The sequence below is a fragment of the Emydura macquarii genome, unplaced genomic scaffold, assembly GCF_026122565.2.
Source record: "Emydura macquarii macquarii isolate MOO-44397 ecotype Brisbane River unplaced genomic scaffold, CSIRO-AGI_Emac_v2 contig_320, whole genome shotgun sequence".
Lineage (NCBI taxonomy): Eukaryota > Metazoa > Chordata > Testudines > Chelidae > Emydura > Emydura macquarii.
Window position 1 is genome coordinate 12579770 of NW_027130457.1, and position 27039 is coordinate 12606808.

The following is a 27039-nucleotide window of genomic DNA, read 5'->3' on the forward strand; positions in this document are numbered from 1 at the left end:
TTTTGGGCTTCATCCTCTGCACTGCCAAGCAGATATTGTGGCAGCAACAGCAGATCTTTCAGCAGCACTAGCCGCTCCAGCACTGGTAAAGGAAGTGGGATGAGGAAGAGGATGAAGAGAACACTGAGAAACTGAAAATAGAGAAGCGCTTCCTGGGCACAGGAAACATTGATGAGAAAGGACCATTCTGCAGACTTGGGATGATCAGCAGTGGCAAGAGAATTTCAGGATGGCAAAGGCACCCTTTTTTGAGGTATGTGCTGAACTAATCCTGGAGCTAGAGCAGCAGCATACCAACATGTGATGCCCCATATCTGTGGAGATGCAACTCATCTTTGTCATCTGGAATGCACCTTGAATGCTACCATGCTGTAGCCAGATGATTTGGAGTGGGGAGATCAACGGTTGGAGCTGTTGTCAGGCAGGTGTGGAATGCCATGCAAAAGGTACTGTTGTACCAGGGTCTAAAACTTGGTAATACTCAGGATATTATTGATGGCTTTGCAGGCATAGGGTCCCCAAACTGTACTGGGGCAACCAAGGGGACCTATGTGCTTATTATTTGCCCCCACACCCACCAGAGCTCAGGTTTATAAAGAGAAAGAGATATTTCTCCATGGTGCTCCAAGGGCTGGTTGACTACCATGGCACGTTTACAAACATAAATGCAGGGTGACTGATGCCAGGATCTAGCTGAACTCAGCTCTCCTTACCTTAATGGATAAAGGACAATTTGTTCCCAGGATAACTATGGACATTAATGGTGACATTGCTCCAATTATCCTGGGAGACTCAGCTTATCTTCTGCTTCCCTGGCTAATCTAGGGTTGGACAGAAGAAAGGAAGGAACTCTCTAACTATTGCCTCAGTAGTTGCAGAATGGCAGTGGAATGTGCATTTGACTGCTTCAAAGGAAGATGATGTTGTTTACAGGCTAGGTTAGAAGCCGCAGAAAAAAAAGTGTCTCTAAGCTTATAGCGGCATGTTGTATTTTGTCCAATATTTGTGAGAATAAGGGAGAAGCCTTAACCCTAGGTAGGATGCTGAGACCCAGAGACTTGCTCAGCAGTTCGAGTAAGCAGCGAGGCATCCATTAGAAAATGGAAACAGTCAGTGCTGCTCTGTCAGGGCCACCTATTGATTCTCCTTTGAGTCTCAGGCCTGAACATATGCAGCTGTCTATCCAGCCATTAACCTCCAAAGGGTGGGATGAACTGTGAGCAGTGGAGTGTTGTTTATGGAGAGTAGTGAAGAGGAATATTGTGGCAATTCTTATTTTACCTAGTGCCTGTGCCTAGATACTTTTGTAAAACCCAGTGAATTATTTACAATCTATGGATCTTTTGTGTAAAATGCACTGCTGACTCTTTATGCATGAATTGGTAATGGTTTTTATTGTTAATCTTGTATTATAAAACAAACAGAAATAGGCCTGTCATTAGACAATTAAGAAACAAATATTCAAAGAGACAGTGCAGTGGAGAGCACAACAAAGGGATGCAGGATTCATATCACAGTTGGTTAGACACCTTGCTTCTACCTCTTCTTGTTCTTGGGCTTTCTGGCATTGAGTGGTGAGGTGCCAAGTTACTAGGGATGGCTCAAAAGAGCTGGGTGTCCAGCAAAGACTGTTCACATCCCCAAGCTCAGGACAGTGAGAAGGAAATGGCCACTGGGAGCAAGGCTGCAGGTGTACAGAGGGAAGAAGTTGCTTGTGTTCCCAGTGCCTTGAGCCAGGGCTGTAGAACATGGCTGGGTCTTGGTTTACAGCACTACATCACCTGCTGCCCTAATAGCAGCATGCACTGCAGCACAGCAATTTGGCTCTGTATAGCTCCCATCATTTGCCTCTACAACTCCCTGTCTTTTTTGCCATGGCAACGCTATCCCTGGCCACTGTAATACTGTCTTTTGCCACTCCACTGAGCACTCTGGAGAGCTCCAATTTCTCTTTCCCCCCCCCCCCCCCAGCCTCATGCACAACCTCCACCTTTCCACTATTTTAATTTGTCTCTGGGACTCTGCAATGAGGTCTGTGAACATTTCATCATGCGTTTTCCATTTCCACCACCACCACACCCACACACACAGGTTAGCCAGCTGCTCAGCTGTTGATAAAGGCCTTGTCATTGATGGTCTGCCCACTTTAGATGTTATGCTGTAGGAGTGGAGGAAACAAAATAAAAGAACCCATGCATTTACTGATTACATTTTCATAGCCTCACTGATATATGACTTTGATATGCATGGCTGAGTTTCCCTCCCTGAGATTCTTCCCAGTCTTGAGGGAAACTCACAGATGGTAAGTAGTGTGCGCATGAGATGGGCAATATTGGGATTTTTGTCTGTGCAGCATATGCTGTTTGGGTTTGCTTTTGTGGCTTGGCGGGGGGTTATGTTCCTGGTTTGAGTTTGCAGTTCTCCTTATTCAGTGTGGAAGAGCTTAGCAGGAGAATATGGGAGTCAGCTGGATAGCAATCCCCTCTACATCTTCTTTTGGCTGTCCTGACTGAGGCAGATGACTAGAAGGCAGAGAATGGCCTTATTCAAAAAGGAAAAGGGCAGACGAGTGAGATACACTGTGAAGTTATTCACCAAGATGGTTACATCAGAAGTGCTGCAAGACTGGAAGGGAGTTGCAACGTATACCTGGGGAAGTGACCTGCAGATATTCCTATTCCGTCCAGGCCAAAAAAGAAAAATAAAGAAATATCTCAGGTCTTCAATCCTACTTTAAAATCAACCTTGCACCCAGGTGAAAGTGCAGAGAACAACAAATAAAGGTTCTGAAATGATTTTCTGAAGCATTCATTATTACAAGGTATGTATACCTCAGCAGGGAGCTGTACTCTTTGTACCTTTTCAGGAATGCACGGTCCATGTAAACTGAAAATACAAATCAAGCTTATTCTCCTGTAACTACTATCTCATTAAATGTTGAATTTCACACAAATAAATATTGTCATTATTCAAATCTGCCACAGGAGAGGGTAGGGTACAGGCCACCACCATGTTGCCAGCAGCCATTTTCAGATGGCGAATGGGATTGTGGAGGGGTGGGAGGAGGGGTTCACCAGGCAGGACAGATGTGGTCAGGGAAAGGAAAAATAGGTAGATGGGCATATGCCTTCCGTGGCGTTGGTCTGAAGATCATCAGTAGTTTGGGCTTTAGCCTGAGACAGAGGGCAATTGCCTGGCCAGAGCAGCTGCCATTGTAAAAATGTGTATGGGGGTGAGGAGTGAACAGATGACATGGGCTGAGGGAAGAGGGAAGTAGGGATTGGACACTCACAAAGACTCCTAGCTCAACTTCATCTAAAATGACTGGGGCCATAGGGCACTTGGAACAGAAGCTACTACAGCCATATAGCACAGTAATAATAAATGGTAAAGATGGATACTTACATGTCAATGTTCCGTCAAAGGGATCTGCCTCCTAGGCCCTGGTTTGGGCTTCTGTTTGGGAATTGGGCTGCATTATTGCACAGGAGGCTCAGGTATGCCTCCTTCTAACTGCCTGGCGTCAGGGTCCTGAGTCCTAAAGAGATCCTGGCTTTCAGGGGACTTGCCTTTCCTGGTCTCCTCATGCTCACCCTCTGATGTGTCTTGCTGGTTGCCTTTGGTGGGTGAGGGAGGGCGTCAACAGAGCAAACAGGGTCCACAACTGTCCTGGGTTGGGAGGTTTTGTAGTTGATCAAAATCGTGTACTAGTTGATCAAAATAGTGGACTAGTCACATTTCCACTGCTGGACTTTTTCCTACCATTCCTGATTTGAATATAACATTCTTCTGAGCTGTTTGTTCTTTATCCTGCACTCATCAGCATCCCAGCTGTGGCCCCTCAGTCATCTGATTGGCAAACTCCACAAAAAGAGTTTCTGCACTTACACGTCACCCCCAATGGAGATGAGATCCAGTGTCTCAGCACAGCTCTGAGTGGCTGTTCAAGGCATTTTGTGAGGTTTCTAGAGTACTATCACAGCAATACTGATGTGTTTGAATCCAAGAGCAAATGGGCAAATTCTGGCCTTGAGCCACTTTTCAGATGAAGGCGGGGACCTCCAACCAAAGTGACCACAGACCAGGGGAGGGCACACAGATAAACAGACAAGTCAGGAATGGTTGTCCACAAAGCAGTGGGGGATTGCAGTTGGAGGGCTGCCAAAGCAGTGTGCAGCAGCTTTCATGCATACAAACAATAGACTGAACTAACTCAATTGACATCAAACTCAATCACTTTGAAAAAGGATTGTAGAGTTCACATTACTTATGGAAGTCATGAGCTACAATGCATTGCATCATGAGTAGGGTATACAAGCATTTTCAAAATGGATTAATTTGACAGTCTGGTTTAAGGCCCTCCTGTAGACCATCACTAAACAGCTGCTGCAAATAGTATAATAATGCTTACCACTCGTATAGCACTTTGAACATGCAAAGTGATTTGCAGATATTTACAATTCACCCATGCAGTAGGTTAGTAAGTATTAAGCCAACATTAATAGCATCCACAACTGTCCTCTGGCAGTGTTTTGTGATTATATTTACAAAAATTGACAAAAAAAGTGGAGATAAATCAATGGTCACTCCTGGATCAGTACAGAGTTTATTCATCCATTGGGTAGCTCAGCAACTGCACAATGTACAAAGTAATGAACACAGCAGGGGATTTGTAAATGTATCCAAGCCCAAATGGTTGAATGTATGGAAGTGGCAAAGTTGTTTCCTGTGTATCCAAAATCCAACCATCATTTCCTTTACTATGGTTAATTTTCCAAGGAATACTTTATGCTGCTGCCAACCCCCCCCGAACACCTATTTTGTTTGTATAAAATGCTCAGACATGAGATGTCTCCCCCGTAGTATGTGCTCATAGTAATCATATGAGGCTTTCCTTCTCTTCTGAAATTACTGTTCCTTTAACTATAAAAAACAGTCTCAGGGTGAAGGGAAAATCCACTTACTCTGAATTCATTTAATATTTGCCTCATATAAAGCAAAGAACTTATTCACACAGAGCACGTTTAATATATGGCTGAACAAGCTCTCATTTGCATTAATCCCTTTTAAGCCATACTTCATTTCAGCAGCACCTCCATACTGCGATCAAAATGCTAAATATAATAATGGTAACACTTTGGGGGAAAATGGATGCTTAATTGCAAATACTAATTTTGATTTGGTTATAGTTTTGAAATTCTTGATGGGCTAACAAATATTTCTTCTTAATCCTGAGGGCAAAATGCAATATGATAAGGATTTGAGGAAATCTGGTCAATGACGAGATTTTATTTTCAAATGTTACAGATCCAACTTTCATTTATTAACAGACCCAGGCAACTGATCAGCCTTTCAAGCCTCAGTCTATTGTAAAAACACATCAACCAGTATTTCTTTATCGACCAAATAAAAGTGATGCAGTTAGTGAGATTTGAAGCTTTCAGTGGCTAAAAGGTAAGAAATAAAAATCATAAGTGCCAAAGATGGGGTGAGAGACCAGAATTTACAATCATTCAGAAGTACAAGGTGAAAATGGTAAATCTGATAAGGTGATAAATGGAATTGATCATATCTATGACAGTCTTTTGATCTTGAAAAGCCCACTGAACTTGAAATCTGCTGATAAACCTTGCTATAATTACCTCATGTCATTCAAACCCTCAATGCAGCTGCAGACAGCAGCAAACTGCAGGGGATATTGTTATGGGAAAACAAAAGTCTATATGGCTTCTGATCACCTTTGGAATAAGTTAACAGAAACAGGGGGAAAAAGTGCTGCAACTAAAGGGATTTGTGCTGACAAGCAGGTTTTTACTGTTTTTCATGATCCTGGGATTTCTTGGGCTTTCAAACAGCTTTTGAAATACTCTTTCAGACACATCACCTTTCAAAAGGATTTCATTTCTTCAGTCTATCCAGAAAATAGGAATTCTACATCAGTGCTGCAGGTTAATTGCTACTGCAGCAGGTCTCAGGGGTTTTAGTTTATTTATTGTGAGGGTCAAATCTTCATCATGCCATACCTTTCATCTATGTTGATTGACGTAAAGGAGTGATTAGATGAGTAGCACAAGTAAGTCGAGTCCTTTCCCTTCTCTGCATAAAGCAGAAGCAGCACTCTAGTTGCTATACCTGTGCCCTTTGGTGATGTGACAATCAAAACCATCCGTGATGTGTGAAGGGGATATGGCAGAAGAAGCCCAAGAATGGCTGCCAGGGTTGGAGGGTTTCTCCCCTCTCCCCAACATCAGCTGATATTCCTATGGGATCCAGAAGTGGCTACTCAAAGAGATTGAAGCCAGGTAGCTACCAGCTCCTCTGTTCCTGGGGTGGGTGGGAGTGAGTTGGAGGGGCCAGGTTCTCCAGTCCTACAAGGAAAAGAAGGTGTCAGCAAGTGGTTCCCTGTCCACAGAAGGAAGAAGCAACCTACATATGCGGGACAGGTCATAGCAGCAAGGAGGATCTGGGCAAGGTTGAGGGGTAAGAACCACCCTAGAGAATGGAAAAGATAAGGACACAAGAGAGGCAGAGGCAGATGATGAAGAAATAGTCAATGGTAGGTAGGGGGTGGGGAAACAGAAGGGACAAAATGATTATCCAAGGAGGTGCCAACGACCGGGGGCGGGGCAGCAAGGGAGAGGTGAACCAATTAGGGAGGAGAATATAAAAGAGATGGTAAGGGAAAGCAATGAGAGGCAAGGCAGACAGACAACAGGAAGAGAACAGAGACATTAGAATGAACAAATAGGCCAGGATAATGGAAAAGAAGGGAGAAACAAGAGAAATGATGTGACGAGAGAAAGTTGTGAAGAAAAAGAGGAGATGACACAGATGACAAGAGAAGAGAAATGGATACAGTGGTGTAGTCAGCAATCCATTCCATGACTGCTTTTCAAATCCAAGCAGAGATTTAGGGATAACCTGTGGGGGTAACACTAGACAACACAGTCTGGCAGTTAACCAGAGAGAATGCGATGGTTTGTCACCATCCACCAGACTCAATAAAAAACCCTCTGCATTCTCTATCACAGACATCATTATTGGTACAAATGAAATAAGTGGAGAAACCCATCCTACAAGAAACAACATTTCTTGTCAATCACAGAATATGGTACCTCATGAAAAGCTATGTTATGCATGGGGAAGGGAATCATAGCCATCTAGCAATGAACAAATCATGCAGAATGCTGGCATACATTAGCAGCAATATTTTGTTTTTAAAATGTTGGGTTCCTCTAAGGAGCTACAGGTGAAGACAAGGAAATGGAGTAAAAAAACCTCAAACTCCTCAAATAAAATGAAATCAGGCAATGTGTTTCTCCTAGGCTCAAGTTACTTTCTGCATATTCTTGGTCCCTCCTTTCTAGTTTGAATTTTGAGACAGATAACATTTATTTTAACCATCCCCTCTCCCAGGACAGAGTATTTGGCAACATACAAGGTTTCTTCTAATTAGCATCCTTCCAAAAGTGCCAACTCCAGTGGTTAAAAGTAAGATATTTATCCACTACTACTGAGACTGCTATGACACTTTTCCACTAGGTGGTGAAACAAGGAGTGTTGTTTCTGCTTCAAGGGTGGAAAAGGCAGGAAAGACAGCAAACACATCAACACCACCACTAATTATTTCCAGTAATATCAGTGCCCACTTCCTTTGGCAAGCACAGGTCCAGCAGAGGTACAATTCAAATAGACCTTGTAGCAATCAGAGGAAGGTTTATGCTAACCTCAGGCTCTGATGTCAAATGTTATTGTTAATGTCTGAGGAACAACAAGTACCACAATCAAGCCTCAGATGTTTTTAACCCCAGTGATAGTGAAGATTTTGTTGGCTCAGTTACAGCTTGCGGGAACAAGATGCTTGCTGTTTTGCACAGTCTTGGAAGTGCTGATTAGATGAAACTTCACATCCAGGGGAGCTATTGGAAAATGTGGCTCCTGGAAATAGCACTTCATTTTGGAGAAAGCATTACTTTTCTTTCTGTGCTCATCATGAGACACTATGTAGTGGATTTGAATATATCCACTGCTATAGTAGGTGGTCACTTGCCTGGTGAAAGTTGTAAATGAATGATTGTGGCCCTGAGGGTAAATGGTAACCATGGAGTTCTAATGGTGTATGGGTTAATTATCTGTGCAGATAATGGGGATAGAATCATAGAATCATAGAATATTAGAGTTGGAAGGGACCTCAGGAGGTCATCTAGTCCAACCCCCTGCTCAAAGCAGGACTAACCTCAGCTATATCATCCCAACCAGGGCTTTGTCAAGCCTCAGCTTAAAAACCTCTAAGGATGGAGATTCCACCACCTCCCCAGGTAATCTATTCCAGTGCTTCACCACCCTCCTAGTAAAAAACTTTTTCCTAATGTCCAACCTAGACCTCCCGCCCTGCAACTTGAGACCGTTGCTCCTTGTTCTGTCATCTGCCACCACCGAGAACAGCCTAGCCCCATCCTCTCTGGAACCACCTTTCAGGTAGTTAAAGGCCGCTATCAAATCCCCCCTCACTCTTCTCTTTTGCAGACTAAACAAGCCCAGTTCCCTCAGCCTCTCCTCATAAGTCCTGTGCTCCAGCCCCCTAATCCTTTTTGTTGCCCTCAGCTGCACTCTCTCCAACTTGTCCACATCCTTTTTGTAGTGGGGGGCCCAAAACTGGACACAATATTCTAAATGCGGCCTCACCAATGCCGAATAGAGGAGAATAATAACTTCCCGTGACCTGCTGGCAATGCCCCTCCTAATGCAGCCCAATATGCCATTAGCCTTCTTGACAACCAGGGCACACTGCTGACTCATATCCAGCTTTTTATCCACCATTACCCCCAGGTCCCTTTCTGCAGAGCTGCTGCCCAGTTCGTCGGTCCCCAGTCTATAGCTGTGCATGGGATTCTTCCTTCCTAAGTGGAGGACTCTGCACTTATCTTTGTTGAACCTCATATAGTGTTCCTTTAATTAGTTAGAATTGCTATAAGAGCAATGAAGAGGGCATGTGCAGTAGTTGTCTATGAACACAGAACAGTCATGGGCCAGGATAGTGAGGGCCCAATTCAAACCTGGGATAACTCCCATTGGTCTATTGGACAGCACTAGCATGAAGAAAAATGCTGAGGCTCAAAGCCCAGCCAGATTTGCTATGCCAAGTAGCAGGTGTTTCCATAAGTGCCAAGCAGGCATCAACAAGATGATGCATGACTCTCATAGTGACAGAGAGGATTTTTTCCCTCTCGGTGGTGTAGAGCTGGAGTCTGAAGCACAAAGGAGAGTGAGATTACCTTCTGTGAGGTGAAGTCTCTCACCAGGGACAGAGGAGGCCAAAGGAAAAAGAGGAAAGTTTGGGTTGGAAGAGTATTAAAGGAAATTATGTTCTAAGTGAGATTCATATGGAAAGAAAAGATTAAAAATAAAAATGAATTTTTTTTCGGAGATAGGAATTATCCTCATTCAAGTAAATGTCACAACTGGGACATGGACAGTCTGACCAAGTGATCAAAGCAGGAGTCAGGCCGGGTCAGTTACCAGGAGGTAACTGACCAAGACAGGTCAGAGGGCAAACCAAGAGTCAAGTGTCAGGCAGAGTGAGGTTACCAGGAGACAAACTTGAGAGCAGAACCATGGATTGATAACCAGAGTCAGGGCAGGTCAGGATAGCAAGAAGTCAACCCAGGGGAGTGGGAACAGGAGCAGGAAGCACAAAGCATACTACAGAGCAAGGTTGATCCAAGTTGCAGGGACAGCTTCCCATTCCTGTGCTGGTTTTAAATAAGGATTGTGGACCAATCAGGGGCCCCAGTGTTCTGCCTTTCAACTCCAAGGACTGGGGTCCTCTGAGTTCAGTTCCTACTCTGACAACAGTTAGTAAGTCCCTGTGTGGCAGGTTGGCACCTTTTAGTGCCGAAGAGTCCTGTGGACTAAGGTTTAAGTTGTAAATAAAACTTTTATTAACATGAATAAGTTTTGGAATGATCTTACATCTAGTGCAAACAATTTGCTAAAAGATTTTATCAATGCTCTATCCCAGAGATAACAGGAAAAGCTATTTGATGTTTTCTAGTCAATTATTTTGAGTTGAAATCTTAAAGTCTGTCATCTTTATTGTTTTATGTAGGGGATGTGCACTGTAATTAGATGTAAGTCGCTAGTGGAAGTCAAGTATACCACCTGAAGGCTTTCCAAGTATCAGAAGAGTGACATGAAGCATTCAAAGAATCTAGAGATTGAAAGAAAGTCTGCAAGTAGCCACCACTGATTTCAACACAAGTAGCAGACAGATAAAGCCAAACACTGGGTACAATTGAACATAATTTTGACTTAGTCCAGAATTAAGTTTCAGTCAAAGCTTTCTTTACTTTACAGAATGTTAAAACTGTTTAAGGGGTGGATTACTAACTCCACATTTTAATCGTTTTACATTAACCATTCATAAATAATCATGTTTGCCAATGCCATGCTTCTCTCTCCAGAATCACAATCACTTTCATTCAAACTATAAATCAAGCAAAGCAATTCTGTTTAGATTACGACTGCTGGAAACCCTACATCAGAAACAAGCAAGTATTTAAGTCAAATACTATGCAGTATGCACCAGATCTTTAGCTGGTGTAGACGGGCATAGCTTTATTGCCTACAGGGATCTAGGTCTTCAAATGCCACCCTACAGAAAATTGCCTTAGATTCAAATTTATTTGTAACAACTAGATATATGACTTATCAATGTAATAAGGAATGGTTATTAACTGACTACTATTTGCCATTGGTGTTCTCTGCTGTGTATCCAAGGCACATATTGTTGCAATAAACATTTGACCAATTCATACTGGAAGTCTAATAATTGACTTTTTTATGTTTGCTTTTCAGAGGGTGTAAAATTATTGTATAATAAAAATAATGTATAATCAGCAGTTGAAGAAATCCTTTTTGTCAGCTGTGTTATAGTTTTTTTTTAATAGTTGAGCATATGAACAGTCATTTCTGTCCCTGCTTGAATCTCTCTAAATGAGAGTTACTTTCTTTAGGCATAGCCTATAGGTTACACTCACACAAGCAAACAAACCATTACATGGTGCCAAACATTACAAGGAGAACTTTCATTACCACCTTTCTCCCTTCACCCATCTCAAGTGCCAAACAGTAGAGGTCTGAAGGGATAGTTAATGCATCAGTAAATTGCACTAAGAAAGGAGGCTGGACTACAGAGCTTTCATTTAAGCTACCACAGCAGCAGAGTTTAATCCAAATTTAAACCAAGAAGTATGGTTTTTCCTTTAGCTGAGTCCAAAAAGAAAGAGTCCAGAGCCTTTGAGAAGATGACAACTACCTGGCTTAGGAGACAACCTGAGATAAGGAGAGTGTTCTGGCTATCTGGGGGAAGGGAAGAAAGCTATGGGGCAAATGGAGGATTCAGTGAAGAGGCACGGTATTAAAAGACAGTTTGGATAAAATTCGGAACTTTAGGGTATATTCATCTGAACACCAGCAAAACTCTGAACCTTGTGAGGTTCTCTGACCCATAGTACAAAACCATTTTGTATCCACTGCCTGTTTGGATGTGACTGATGGTGCCTTTTTGCTTTGTAAAACTGTTCCCTTTTGATCTTTTGCTGTTGCAGCCTCTGCAATTTAATACAAACTGAAGGCTTTGTACCTTGCCAGTGTTGACACTACCAGCTAAGGCTAGCAATGCTATCTGGAATCATTCTGAAATGAACACAGCTCCTGTAACTAATTAATGAGACAAAATCACTTGCAACTTGACAATAATCCTAATAATGCCTCAGTAAGAACAATCCCACAGTGAATACCAAATAGTCCAGACCATTTTGCTGACATTATAATGGAATTGACTAAACTAAGGAACAAGAAATCTATAACTTCTAGGAGACCACATTAGTCAAACATATTAAACCAGTCAGACAACATGGGCAAGGACTGAGAAAATGCGCTACATCAAATACTGCAAGCATATGTCAAGATACAGACTTTAAACCCCACATCTATGACAGGGAACATAACTCTTGCTGCAGCAGGTACCCATTGCTATTCATTGCTCACTCTGCAATAATCTTTCTTCTGATAACTTGGCCTTCTGGCCAGGTCACCATTTAGTGCTCCCCTCCAGGGTTACAAAGTCCAACAGGACAGCTCTCCAAATGCCATTGTGAGCCCCTCCTTGGACTCTGCACCCCAATACCTGTGGGTGGCAGGGGAACCTGGACCCACCTCCTACACAGGGTTCCAGCCCACAGACCCTACAACCAGCAATCCAGGTCCTCAATCCCCATCCCTGTTGCTTTTTCTCCCTGGGTTCCTTCCTATCTAGCCTCTTTCTTTCCTGGTTCTGGATTTACCACTGAGCCAACTCTACTCCCTGTGGCTACTTCACCCCCTCCTAGTCTCTTGCTAGACTTCTTATTTTAGGGCAGGATCCCAGGGCTTAGTCTCCCCCAGACTTGTTTCTGGAGGCCTCCATCCTTCCAGGGAGTAACTGCAGAATCCTTTCCCTGCTGCTTTCAGCCTCTTAGCTTTATAGTGCTGGCCTTGGCCTTCCCCAGCTGGACTTCTCTCTCAATTAGCCCTGGCCCTCCCTCTCAAAGGAAACCTAATTGGCCTCTCAAGTGCTTGTTAACCCTATCAAGAATGGTGTGGGGTGCACTGCCATCGCAATCACCCACTCCAGGAAGATGGACCTTTGATCCCCACATACTGAGCCCTGAAAGCAAGACAGAGAAAACATATAAAAACAAAAAAAGAACCTACACACATGCTAAAAAGCTTACCAGCGATCATTCCAACTCCAACCTCCGGCTCGGATAGGCCTTAGGTCTTCAAAACCCACAACTGGGTTTTCTTCATGGTTACAATTTCATCTCCATCTTAACTCCAGAACCGGAACCCAGGTGGGGGCAAGCACCCATTTCTTTATACAGCTTGGGCCTTTGATATTGGCCTTCTGTAATAGGTAATCAGCAGACAATGACCCTCTCTGCTAAGGGTGCAGCTTCAAAAGACTGGGGTTTTGCATAACCAGAACTGGATAATTTGCCTTAATTTTTCCCTAGGGATTCACCAAGAAATCCACTTAACACTTATTGTCTACAAGTCCATACTTCTCTGGCACATTTTCAGTATAGTTGTTTGAATTTCCAGGTCTCAAATCTCATCTCCTGCCCAGATAGGGTACATACAGTTCTGGCCCACAATACATAAAATTAATACAATCAGATCTTTGAAGAATATCGCAGGGAATTGCCCTGTCTATCACACTAGACACTGTTCAAACAGAGTAGTAGAGGGTCCCTGCCTTGAAATGCTTACAATCTAAATAGATGGACAAACACAGGTTGGAGGAGAGAGGCAGACCACAGAAGCAGAGGGGACAATAGAGTAGCAGCACCTTAGTTTTACAATCTTTTATTTTATTTGGGGAGATGGTTTAGTTAGGAGGGGGTTAGCTAAATGGAAGGAAAAGGGGAAGTGAGAAAAGGAAGTTATAAGGGGCAGGTGTGGAATGAGACTGGGGTTAGGAGACTGTGAAATAGCGGAGGTTGAAGCAAACAGCCAATCAGCACAGGGTGGAGAAATTTCAGTCCACACTATAGAACATATTAAAAAGATCCACTAATATTGGCTTAATTGCTTCTGCATCTGCTCTGCCAGCTTCAGCCCAATGGGCCAGTCTGTATTCCACCTTGGTCCCATGGCCTGCCAGAGGTATCAACTTGGGCTCCTTCCTGGGGTCATGAGCATGGGTGTGGACCTGGCGTAGTTCATCCCCTTCTTCAACCCCTGCCCTTTCTGTGGCATCAGGGATACCCTGGAGCATGTCTACCTGGAGTATGTCAGGTTGTAGCCCTTTTTCTGGCTCCTCCAGAACCTTCCTAGGTTCTGGTTGCACTTTTCACTGCACCTCCTAATTTATGCATACCTTATCCATGGCCCCACAAAGTCACGAACCTCCTCGTCAACCTTCTTCTGGCGCTGGCTAAGGTGGCCATCTATAACACCAGGAGAAGGATGCTGGACTGGGAAATGCTCTGTGGCTGTGGGGCCTATTTCCATTCCTCTTTTTGATCACATATCCAAGCAGAGTTCCTCCAGACTGTGTCCACTGGCTCCCTAGACACCTTTAAGGAGCAGTGGGAGCTGTCTGGGGTCCTCTGCTAGGTGTCTCCTTCAGGTTCTCTCTGTTTAACCCTTTGACCCTCATGCCCATTCCTGTTTTTTTCATTTGTTGTTCCATGTAATTATTTGAGCCCTAGGCTCAGTAGCTCCTCCCCTTAAGCTGGGGAAGGGGCCTTTAGCTATGGGTGGGCCTACCCACAACCCAGAACTCAATAAGTGCTCTGCCAGCTTCAGCCTTTGGCTGGCTCCTCCCTGCAGTTTCTTCTGGCTATTGGAAGGGAGGCCCTACCTGGGTCCTAGTGCCTACCACAGTTCATAGTGTCCATCTTCGGTGCACCACTCAGTATTTGGGTGTTATTTGGGGATGGGTGGCCTGGCTGGGCCTCATTTTCCCTCCTCCCCCAGGGCAGCAGTACCAGGTTAAGCTGCTTCTCTGGCTGCTGTGATGGCTCAAGCCTCTGCTAGCTCCTTCCTGTGGTTTCTTTCCCAAAGACTACATGGCTGGGGAGAGGGGAATGGGTGGTTGCTTTCCCTGCTGCTGCTGCCCTGGCTCCTTCTAATGTGGGTATCTGCTTCTGCAGCTGACTCTGCCCCCGGGAAGTCCCTGTGCTTCCGCTCCCACACCCAGTTGCTCCACTGCAGCTGTCTGGGCTCCAGCTGGAGGTAGTCTACTCTCGAAGTCTGGTTCCATCCCCTGTATGTCCTCTATTACAGACACAAGCAGAAGTTCTGGACCTATTCCTATACATATCGACAAAGTATTATTTCCCATATATGACATCTGCAGCTCATTTATTTGCCTTCTGCTTTTTATGTGTCTCTCAGCGACAAAATATCTTTATAAAATAGATGTTTGGGTGGATCAGGTGATTTTTCAAACCCCTGAGCTCTATCATAGATCAAGTTAAAGAGTTTTTGTGACAACTTTCCTTGCAACTCCCAATTACTTCCACCTGCTCCCTGTATGTAATGCCATAATCCTGTTCAGTCCTTTCCAGATTTATAAATGTTTCAGTCTTAGTTCTACCTTGACATTTTGTAAAAAACCTTTCCTTTGAGAGACCTGTATATTTGAGTCCTGCCTTGTCAGTGGAGGTTGCACTGACTTGTGCCAAGTTTGGAAAATTCCTTGAAGCTTTTAAATAGTCTGAGCTGGGCAGATGATTGTTCGCTCTCTGCATGGGCTCTCAGGGTAGAATATGAAACTAACTTGAACATTTATTTTTGTCTGCTCTTGTCATAATTGATTTATGTGCAGAACTTCCCACTTCTCAGCCTGTATATTTTTTAATATATTTCCCAACCAAAGTGCGTTGAACAATCTGTTAAATGAGCAGCTTGTCCATAGGCTGCCAGAGGGACTTCTTTGGTTTCAGGTAGAGTTGTGGGAAGAAGTTCTCACTGCTGGAGAAACTAACAAAAATCACATGACCCCGAACAATATTTCCATATATGCAAGCAAAGCAATCATGCTTCAAAGCATCAGATGTTAACTGCAAGGAATATTTCACCTGCATACAAAATGCCACAATTGTCCAGGGTTGTTTTCATCTCTTTCTGGAGCATCTGGCTGCTATGGAATGGAGGGCATCTGATCAGCTGGACCAGTGATTTGCTCCGTTTAAAAAAAGATTTTCCATGTTGTATGACTGACTAAACTTTCTGTGAATTCTTATCAGATTTTGAATTAGTTCCCTATGAAAATGTAAAACGTATTTTATAGGTGAAAACCAGTACTTGCACCCAATGAACAATTTGTCATAGAAAAAGTTACAAAATGCCAGAAAAATGTAAATTTTTATATGTAAGATCCCAAAATACATATTTGAGAATTTTCACCCAGATGGAGATTGAAGTTGATTGCTTGGCTGGTTGCAGTTCTAGCCTCTTCTAGAGTTTATCTCAATTGGTTTCAACCTGAAGTTGTAGGTAAAAATAATATAAGTAAACTGTGACACACTGAACCCCATATGACACCCTGAACCCCATGTTCATCACTTTTATATGGTTATGATATAATTTGAACAAAGTATGCCTTTTGAGGTATCATTTGAAAACTCATAATCTGCTGAATATTAATTATCCTGTTGAAATGTGTGTAACAACACTGCATGTTAAATTATTAGATTTTTGCTATATCATTTTTACTGATGTTGTAACCTTAGGTAACACCCACAAACTAATTTTTTAGAGACAAAGACATGCTGGCATGCAAACAAAGTGCTAAAGGGCCATTGTCTACTTCATCAGCTATTCATGAGCTGCAGGAAAAGGCATAAAAAAGAATTTACATTTCCTCACAGAAACATTTTGAAACTCACATACAAGGAATACTGTTTGTCTGTACCTTGGTGGGGGATAATCCTCAAAGAGAAGAGAAAGGTATAAAAATAAGAGACAGTAACCTCCACATCACCCCTCTCCTCCCATGTCTCTGCTTATGACATCAACGACTCTGAAAGAACTGAACTAAGTGGGGGAGTGGTCCCAGACTGGGAAAAGACACAGCCTGTAAAATGTTTTGCAGCTGCTAGTGAGGAAAAACTCCTTTTTTTGTTTTTAAACCTTTTAGCCTTGATAAAGTTTAGGAATTAGCTTGCTTGTTTATCCTTTTATTTCTTTTGTAACCAATCCTGACTTATGTACATGCATAATGGTAATAACTTAAAATCTATCTTTCTCTAGTTAATAAACTTGTTTTATTGTTTTATCTAAGCCAGTCTGTTTTGGGTGAAGTGCTTAGGAATCTCTACTTAGGTCAACAAGCCTGGTGCATAAACATTACCCATTGTTGGAAAGTCAGACAATCTATGAGTTTATACTAACCCGAGTTAACTGCTATACTGAGCAGTATAAGATGCACATTTCTGGGATGCAAGGTTGGGACTGGGGTTATACAGGTATTGCCCTGTATGTAATTCATGAATGGCTGGGTATAGCATAGATCCAGTTCCTAGCCACTATGGATGTAGAAACTTTCTACACCAACAATCCACACATAGATGGACTACTAGCCATCATGAACAGTATCCCCGATGATGCCACGGCTCATCTGATAGCTGAACTTTGTGACTTTGTCCTCACCCACAATCATTTATACCTTCAAGTCAGCAGCACAGCTATGGGTACTCACATGGTCCCACAGTATGCCAACATTTTCATGGCTGACTTAGAACAACGCTTCTTCAACTCTTGTCCCAAAGTGCCCCTCCCCTACCTATGCTACATTGATGACATTTTCATCATCTGGACCCACAGAAAAGGGTCCCTTGAAGAATTCCACCAGGATTTCAACAATTTTCACCCCACCATCAACCTTAGCCTGGATCAGTCCACACAGGAAATCCACTTCCTGGACACTACAGTGATGGCCACATAAACCCCACCTTCTACCGAAAACCCATCGACCACTATATGTACCTACATGCCTCCAGCTTCCACCCAGGACACACCACACAATCCATTGTCTACAGCCAAGCCCTAAGATACAACTGCATTTGTTCCAAGCCCTTAGACAGAGAGAAATACTTACAGGATCTCTGTCAAGCATTTTTAAAACTACAATACCCATCTAGGGAAGTGAAGAAACAGATTGACCGAGCCAGACAGGTACCCAGAAATCACCTACTACATACAGGACAGACCCAAGGAAAACAACAGAACGCCACTGGCCATCAACTACAGCCCCCAGCTAAAACCTCTCCAACACATCATCAAGGATCTACAACCTATTCTGGAAGACGATCCATTACTCTCACAAACCCTGGGAGGCAGGCCAGTCTTCACTTACAGACAGCACCCCAACCTGAAGCAAGTACTCACCAGCAACTACACACCATACAATAGAAACACTTATCCAGGAACATATCCTTGCAACAAACCCTGTTGCCAACTCTGCCCGCATATCTACTCAAGTGAGACCATCACAGGTCCTAACCATATCAGCCACAGCATCTGGAGTTTACCTGCACATCTACTAATGTGATATGTGCCAACAATGCCCCTCTGCCATGTACATTGGCCAAACAGGACTGTATCTACACAAAAGAATAAATGAACATAGATCAGACATCAGGAATGGTAACATTCAAAAACCAGTAGGAGAGCACTTCAGTCTCCCTAGACACTCAGTAACAGACTTGAAAGTTGCCATACTTCAACAAAAAAACTTAAAAAACAAACTCCAGTGCGAAACTGCAGAGCTGGAACTCATATGCAAACTTGACACTATCAGACTAGGTCTGAATAGAGACTGGGAGTGGCTAACCCACTACAAAAAATAATGTTCCGTCTTTTGACATTCACACCTTCTCATCAACTGTTGTGAATGGCCTCATCCATCCTGACTGAATTTACCTCGTTAACACTTGCCCTCCTCGCTGTGATATAACTCACCCATCCTTGCATGTGTATATATACCTACCAAACTGAAGTTTCCACTTCATGTATCTGATGAAGTGGGTTTCTGCCCACAAAAGCTTTTGCCCAAATAAATGTGTTAGTCTTTAAGGTGCCACAGGACTCTTGCTGTTTAGCTAAAAACAGACTAACACGACTACCCCTCTAAAACAAAAAATATTGCATATAAATAGGAAAATGGAATTTTGCAAGGCTGTTTTACACATACACTTCCAGGAATGTTCACAGCAGGCGCACCTATTTTGTCTTACCACTAAATATGTGGATGAGTTGTAACTTATGCTATTACTATTTATTTATATTACAGTAATACCTAGAGGCCCCAACTGAGTTCAGGGCCTCACTGTGCTAGGCATTGTATAAACACAGTAAGAGACAGTCCCTGCCCTGAAGGGCTTACAAGTCTAAACAGACAAGACAGACAGAGGGTGAGAGAAATAAGTATTATCATTCTCTTTTTCCAAATGGAAAACTGAGACATCGTATAATTCACACAAAGTCACACAGTCAGTATGTGGCCAAGCTAGGAATTGAACACAGATCTGAGTTACAGACCAGGGGTTTAACCAAAAGACCATCTTTACTTTCCCAGATGAGCTCTGCATTCATCAACACTTATTTATCATGATTATAGGGGAGACCTGTCTTGCATGGATTGCAACAACTTGAAAGTCATGATCTTCTGCCAATCTCTTATATATTAAAGAGAATGTTCATATAGGTCAGCCAAAAATACATTAATTAATCAATTAAAGGTTGATGACAGAAATAATAGCTGGAAAGAGAGAACTCCAGCATTAAACAACAAATCAACCCCATAATACAAATAAAATGATGTGTGTTCCTAATATTTCAGTGCCAGTCCAAAGTGTAAACTTTGTTTGAAGGATTTATTTATTGAAGTGATTAGCTTAGATGAGAATAGGAGGAAAAGTGAATGTAACATCAAATGAGAAATTTTAAAACACATGCTAAATTCTCAGTGTGGGAAAATGTTTTCTGAAAAAAACTGATAAATTAGATTGCCCCCAGTAATCACTGAATCACTCTGTCAGAAGCAAAATGTAGTATGTGGGAAATTTTGATTTGAACATTTAATGCAGACTGTCTCAGGATAGTTTTACAACAGATTCTACTTTTGTGGACCAGTCTGATCTACTCACTTCCTTGTGGTGGTCTTTCTGTTTGTCACCCATTGGATATATAAAAAGACAGCCCAAAGCAGCCAGCTGTTCCTGGGTGTAGGGGAATCCTCAAATGGCATAAAGATTGTGTAGCTGACATTACACTACCTGTTTCCCACCTACCTTGTTGGCTGCACACAATTTACTTTAGAGATTGCATCAGCTCCTGTTCACTCCAGGATCAGGAGAATGGACAGGTAGCTTGGAGACACCCACTCAACTGTGGAGGATGATTCCCAATGTGTTACACTTTACTTCTGCACATTCATAGCCTCCAACGTTTGCACTGCAGCACAACAAGCAGTACAAAGGCCATAGTGAGTAAAGGTATGTCTACACAGCCCTTAGGAGGGTACCTCCCAGCATAGATAGACAGACACGCACTAGCTCTGCATGAGCTATCATGCTGAAAATAGCAGTGTGGCCAGAGCGACTCAGGTTAACCATTTCAGTACATGCCCAGGGGGTCAGTAGGATTGTATCTGGGTGGCTAGCCCAGGCTGCTGTGGGCACGCTGCTATTCTTAGCGCACTAGCTCAAGCAGAGTTAGTGTGTCTGTCTACCCAGCCTATTGTCAAGAAATGTATAATTAACTGTGTTAGATAAATGTATATTAAATAATTTAGAGAAGTAGATTTATATTTAATAGTGTTATAAGAAAATATGGAAGGTAATTTTTCTGCTTTCTGTATGTGTCTTGTTGACACAGCTTTTAAAGGCTGTAAAAAAATCAAAAAGTTGATTTATATCTTATCTAGTGTGGATTCTTGATCTGTTTAGATAATAGGGCAAAGCAAACCAGACAACTGTGTGATTTACTAGGCAGATATAGTTCTCCCTAGTAAAACAGATTAGGGAGGATGAACACTGACTGAACAGAGCTAGCTAATCAGTAATTCCAAGGCCACCGGTAGCAGATAAGTAAGAATACCAAAACTGTTTTAAGCAATAATGAAATCAATTAAAGTAATGAGAAGGCAGCTGGATTGAAGGTGGAGGATAGTAAGAGCTTTAAAAAGATAAAGAGGTGTCAGTTAGAGTTTTAGCAGGAGATGGAAAATGTATGTTGAAAGGATTTGGGGTTAGAGTGTATGAAAATGTATTTAGAATAGATTGTTTATAAGTGAGGTAGTTTAATAATTTGTACTTGTGTGATGTTACAAGAAAAGGTATAAGGGATGTTTGTTTAACAAAGTGGAGAACAATGCAGGACTTAGACTAGACTGAACCAACATTGAACTGATGATGACAGAAACAGCCTACCTTTGCCCCAGCACTGGGTAATTGGTCATTACACTATCCTGCACTGTCTGCTTTATTTATGCTTTATGCTTGATTAAAGTGGTAATATAGTGCCCTAACATTTCATATTAAAGCTTTAAACTAGCCTTAATAAGAAAATTTTAGGACACTATATTACCACGTTAATCTAAGTTAAAGTAGTTAAGTTTAGTACTTAGTGTGGCAATGTTTTTTCAGTCAATACTGAAATACCCTCCTAGCTGCTGCATAGACATACCGAAAGATTCAGCTGTCTACTGAAAAGGACTAATAGAAACCAGAACCATAGCAAAAAGGGCAAAAACAATCATACGTGGAAAACACCAGGACAGAGACTTTGCTTGTCAGATCAGTCAAAATGCATCACTCTCATTTGCCAGAAACACTACAGGGAGGAGTGTCACAATGCTGATGACCTCATTTCTCCAGTTTGTTGTGTCAGGAATGATCTCTGCCTCTTGTAGTCCGAGTGAGGCAGGGAGAAAAGCAACTAACAGCCTGCTGCCCCAGCTCTGCCAGGTTTTTGCCAGCCAGGAACTTTCACAATTAGAGTTAGGCCCCAGCTAAAGAATTTGGAACCAGATCTGGATCTCACCCCTTCTTGTCCCAAAATCAAGGATGCTGGGGTCTGAAATTTTGGTTCATGTCCATCTCTAATAGATAATATGGTGAGAACAAAAGCTCAGGAGAATGGAAATCAACAGCAAAGCACATGATCTCCCCATATGTGAGTCCAGTGAGTGTCTTGAATTTATTTGGAAGGAAGTTGTTAAGACAGCTATCCAGCCTCTAGCCATCTTGGGCTCATGCCCTGTGTGTGTGTGAGAGAGAGAGAGAGGGGGGCGGGGGTAGTTTCAAGGTCTTCCTATTACAAAATACGGACTTCCAGATTTGAAACATCCCAGAGTTTGGGTGCATTTGGATCCAAGGATTTGGTTTGGCCTATTATATGGATGGGGTAGAGCTCTAAAATTCACATAAAAAATCTAGGTTCAGATTCCCAACCTCCCCAAAGTCGAATGTTTTAGGACCTGGGATTTTGGGAGCCAGGCCCATCTCTAATCAATGCAGTTCAATAGAGGCTGAAATGAAGCTGAATGAGAGAAAAAAAAAGTGATTTAGGGGCTCAGTGTCTGTTATGTAGCAAAGACAAAGACACAATGGGACAGGGTCAGTGTCAATAAGTATCTACCAGGTAGCATTATAGAGTAAGAAAGGGGGGAATTCTTTGCAGCCTTGGAGAATGGTGGAATAAACAGCAATGAGCTGAAGTCAAGAAACATTTAGAAGAAACACTATGGGAAATACTCACCATAGAAGCAGTTGATAAATAGAACAAACTGAGGGAGGCACAGCAGTGCAGGGATTCAAGTGCAGGAAAGGAGAGGCTTTAGTACAAATGACATAGTCAATAGGCAGCAACAGACAAGAAGCCCGATTCTCCCTCTCCCTTTATCAAATGCCTTCCCTTCCTTTCCTATTGGGCTTTTTTATTTGAACTCCTTTCCACAGACTCTGCAATCTCTGTCTTTCCTTCTTGTTTCTCCTTTCTGTCTTTGCATCATGGATCCTGATTCCTGCACCATGACCCATTTGTGCACTTTTAATACTTACAAAGCAATTTGGCAAAAGCCTTTTAATATGTATTTTGCACATAATCAAATAAAACCCTACATGGTCTTTCCAACCCCCACTGGATCTGATTCTATTAAATTAATTCCCTTAAAGGAAACCAGCAGCCTCTAGATGTGAAAGGAAGGATGAGGACTCAATTTGGGTGGAGGCTGGGTGGGTGAATGGACCCAAATAGCATACTGGGGAAAACGATCAGTCAAAATGCAGCCACTTCACTGCTCAGCTGCAGTTCAAAGTCACTGTCACTATGGTGATGGTCTCACTGGGGTGTCACAATGGGAATCTTTCATCCCATGTTTCCATTATAGCTACCATTGTAGCTCTCCTACCACCATAGCTCAGGGAGAGGTTCAGGCACAGTCACATCCAGAAGCAGTTTACGATTGTTACTATAATAATGGCATTTTTCCCCACAGGTCTAACAATGCAGAAGCACCAAAACACAGACAGAGAGTGAAAGCAAGAGAACAAATGCAACAGCCAGTGACCAGAGACCATCAGCAAAGCCCATGAGATCCCAGTGTTACCCTGAAAATGGCATTAGGGTACAAATTCAAATTTAGGATCCACCTATTGCCCTCCAGATTTACCAAGGGTTCCCTCAAAACAGCCTGTAGTGAGGTGGTGTGTCCTCCCCTGAGCCAGAGGGGGAGGAGACACTGTCCCTACCCAAGTGAGTGGAGCTAGACCAACCTCAACCATCCCACCAGAAGTGAGAGGTGGGAAAGGAAGTATAAAAGGTAGGGCCTCTAGTTCAGTTGAGGCTGAGAAAGCAAGAGAGACAGATGCATCTGGCTCACTCCAGGCTGCTGCCTTCACTGTCATGCCCAGAGGTGCCCTGTCAACTGAGAATGCCATGCCTGCAGGGAAACCACCAGGACTGCCGCTGGACACCTACCCCAGGGTAACTGAGGACACCCCATGGATCCAGGTACAACCTGGGGAAAGGTTAGAAACTAGCCCGGGGTGGTCAACTGCAATTCAGCTGTGTTGGGACCTGTGCCCCAGTCGGCATGTTACAGTGGGATTCCCCGCTGACCCAGTGGTGGAGCACTCCCCCACTTCAGGCCCTGGGTTGGGACCCTGCCACCTCTCCTGTTATAACCACACCAATCTGTTCTCCTAAGGTCTGGGTCTTCAGGGTGGCTAAGGAATATCTTGGGCTTGCCGGGGGTTCCCTGTTTCAGAAACTCCCCAGAACAGCTTGGACCTGTTACCTCTAGAGGGCACAGATGCAGCCTTCAAAGAAATGATTGACACAAGCAGTGATTTTTTTTTCCAAAACAAGCCACCTTTTATTGGTTCCAATAATGCTTGGCACAATAATAATCTAACACACAAATCCTTTACATCGAGTTAAAGAGCACTCCAAACCATATTGCCTAATGGTTTGAAGCAATGCTAAGTAACACACCCCACTTCAGATGGCCAGTCTTCCACAAGTGGCTGACAGCAGTTCTTAAATATTCTTTGGTCTTAACATATATAAATTCCTCTTACAATCAACACAACACGTACATTCATTTTTATTAGCCCTCCCCACACATGGATATACACACTAACACTACACTATACTGAACTATAAGTGTGACTATATAACTATAGCTATAATGTTGCCTGATAGATTTACTCTGGTGATTATGCTGCACTCTCTTCTGCACATGATCTCAAAGTCTTTGTCTCTCTCTCTCTCTCAACTGTCTCCTCAGCCTGTCTCCTTAAGTGTCAGCTGTCAACTGACACACTGACTTTTATACCATTTTTCAATTCTATTATTAGACACATGACATCATTCTACTTGATTATCTTCTTTTGCTAACTGTCAGTTCTATTTTAGACTTGCAACTGTTATTTACCGCACAGTGTTATGATCTGATGAGTGATTGCTTTTTACCACCTTTTGCCTGCCAATTTTGTTTTCCCACCAACTCTATATTTTAGTGCTACATGACCTGCAGCTTCCATGGACTGACTCTTGCTTATTCAAAGTGGAAGCCAGGGGACTTCAAAATGGAGGTTCACCGGTATCACCAAAGGCAGTTCAGACTCTGCCTCACACCCACTTTATATGTGTGTTTCTTTGCCAAATTAAGGGCCAGGCTGGGACCTCCTCACTCCCATTGGAGGGAGGTTACTCACACTAATAGTCCGATTGACTATAGTGGAACTAAACTGAGTCAGTAAGGGCTCCACCATCCGGCCCTTTGTCTGTCAGCTTTTTGGGGGCAGAGAAAGTCATGTATAGTCACATTGCTATGTAAGACCCAGACTCTGACACGTTTACTCAGGCTGACTCCACCAGAGATACCATTGGAGTGAACTGAAAAACTAATGGAATAAGGCTTATATCCTCCAAGGTATTTAGATGCCTAACTCCCATTTCAGTGGTAGTTAGGTGCATAACTATCCTTGAGGATCTGTGCCTATGTCACTATTCAATGTAAAGATTGCAGAATCTGGCCCTTTCTAATGCATAATACCTCTCAATCCTTTGTGTCCCACCTCCCTTACTCCCACACCATGGGAAAAATTGAACCTTCGATTTGCTCCTATAGTGCTAACTCTTGTGCCCATGTACATAAGATAATGAAAATCAAATCTCATGTTTCAGGGATTCAGCTGGTCTCCTGAATTGAGGCCAGGATGGAATTGCCCTCCCCTAGTTCATAATTGGCCAAATAGAGTTTTTCACCTTCCTCTGAAGAATCAGATATTTTCCACAGCTGGAGGCAGCACAGCAGGCTAGAGACCAATGGCCTGATGTAGTGCAACAAATCCTATCGTCCTAAGTGCCTTGCCATATGATCCTTGCTCACATGTTCACAGTTAAACTGATTGCCAGATTCAGGATCAGGAAGGAATTTTCCTCCAGGTCAAATTGGCCAAAATCTTGGAGAGCGAGGGGGAGGTTTGCCTTCCTCTGCAGCATTGAGCAGTGTTCATCTGCAGGGAGCATCTGGGCCCATCACACAGCAATTTCCTGCTGTGCCAGAGGCCTCAGGCATTGGGTCACCTCAGTCCTTCCTGTTTCTATCTGGCTAAAAACAGTTTAGTCTCCTGGAGACTCCACATTTTCCAGAATAATTGGCCTGATCTGGATTTTATAATGATGAGTCTGGTTCAATAAAATTCATTTGGAAATAACAAAGTGAATTGTGTGTATCTGGCTTCACCATCTCTTTGTGATACAAACACATTTTCTCAGGCACTAGAATCGCAGTGTTTGCAGCCGGAGTTTAAACGTTCTTTGTGCTTTCAGTGGCTGTGCATGAACACAGCTGGTGAGAGCTCCTCAGAGCTGCAGTGAATGGTGAATGGTTGGGCAAATAGTATGCAGAAGGTACCATGACCAATGCACCCGTGTATGCACACCCTACACACTATTGTAGTAATATGCCTTATAAGGTGTCATTTGAAAACTAACTTGCTGGTCACTAATGTCATGGTGAAATGTCTGCAGCAATATAATATGTAAAGTTATGACCATAAGTTGAAATCATGACTAAAGTGTGTTTGCCAGACAAGTCTGGAGAGGGGGTAAACCTGTTTTTCAAAGACAAAGGACAATTTGATGCCTCTAGCCAGGGGTCAACAAAGTTAATGAGCCGTCACCTATCAAGTGACCATTCTTTGGCAAGGAAGAGGGGCAAGAACAAACAGATCAGCATCTTAGCAAACAACAGCATGAAACCTTTCCCCCCACCAGACTCCATGTCTCCATGCTGTCAGCCAGAAATAACTTTATATAGGGGTCTCTCTCAGAAAAATGCATTTCAAAGATGACTACATTATAAAAGTGAGGGGCAAAAACACCACAAGTAATGTCTCTCCCTGTTCATCTCTCTCTTTTAACTTAAAAAGACAAAAGAAACAGTCATTGAACTTTGGGAGTGGATCCAGCCTGAAAGTTTGGTCAGCAATGTTACTGGACATGTACGGTAAGGCACTTCATCTTGAACCAAGTCTAGTTCGTTAGGTTTAGAAAGCATTTTATCTTTATTTTTCTTGTAACCATTGCTGACTTTAATGCCTCATTACTTGTACTCACTTAAAATCTCTTTGTAAGTAAATAAACTTGTTTTATTCTTTAATGAAAACTATTCCAGTGTTGTGAATTGTTTGGGTAACTCCATTTAGGATAGCAAACTATGGTATGTTGATTCCTTACAGGGGCAACAGACCTAATATAACTGGACAGAAGAGGGCTGGATAATGGAGAACACATGTTATTTGGTAAAAATGTAGGTCTGGGACTGCCTTGGGGTCACCCTGCAAGTAGTAACCAAGGGCTGCTGGAATCCAGAGTGGCTGGCATTTGCTGAGAGGCTGTTGGGGTCAGAGCTCCTGGACCAGGGGTGTGGCTATACACAGACACTCAGGGTGTGACCTGTATGCTGTT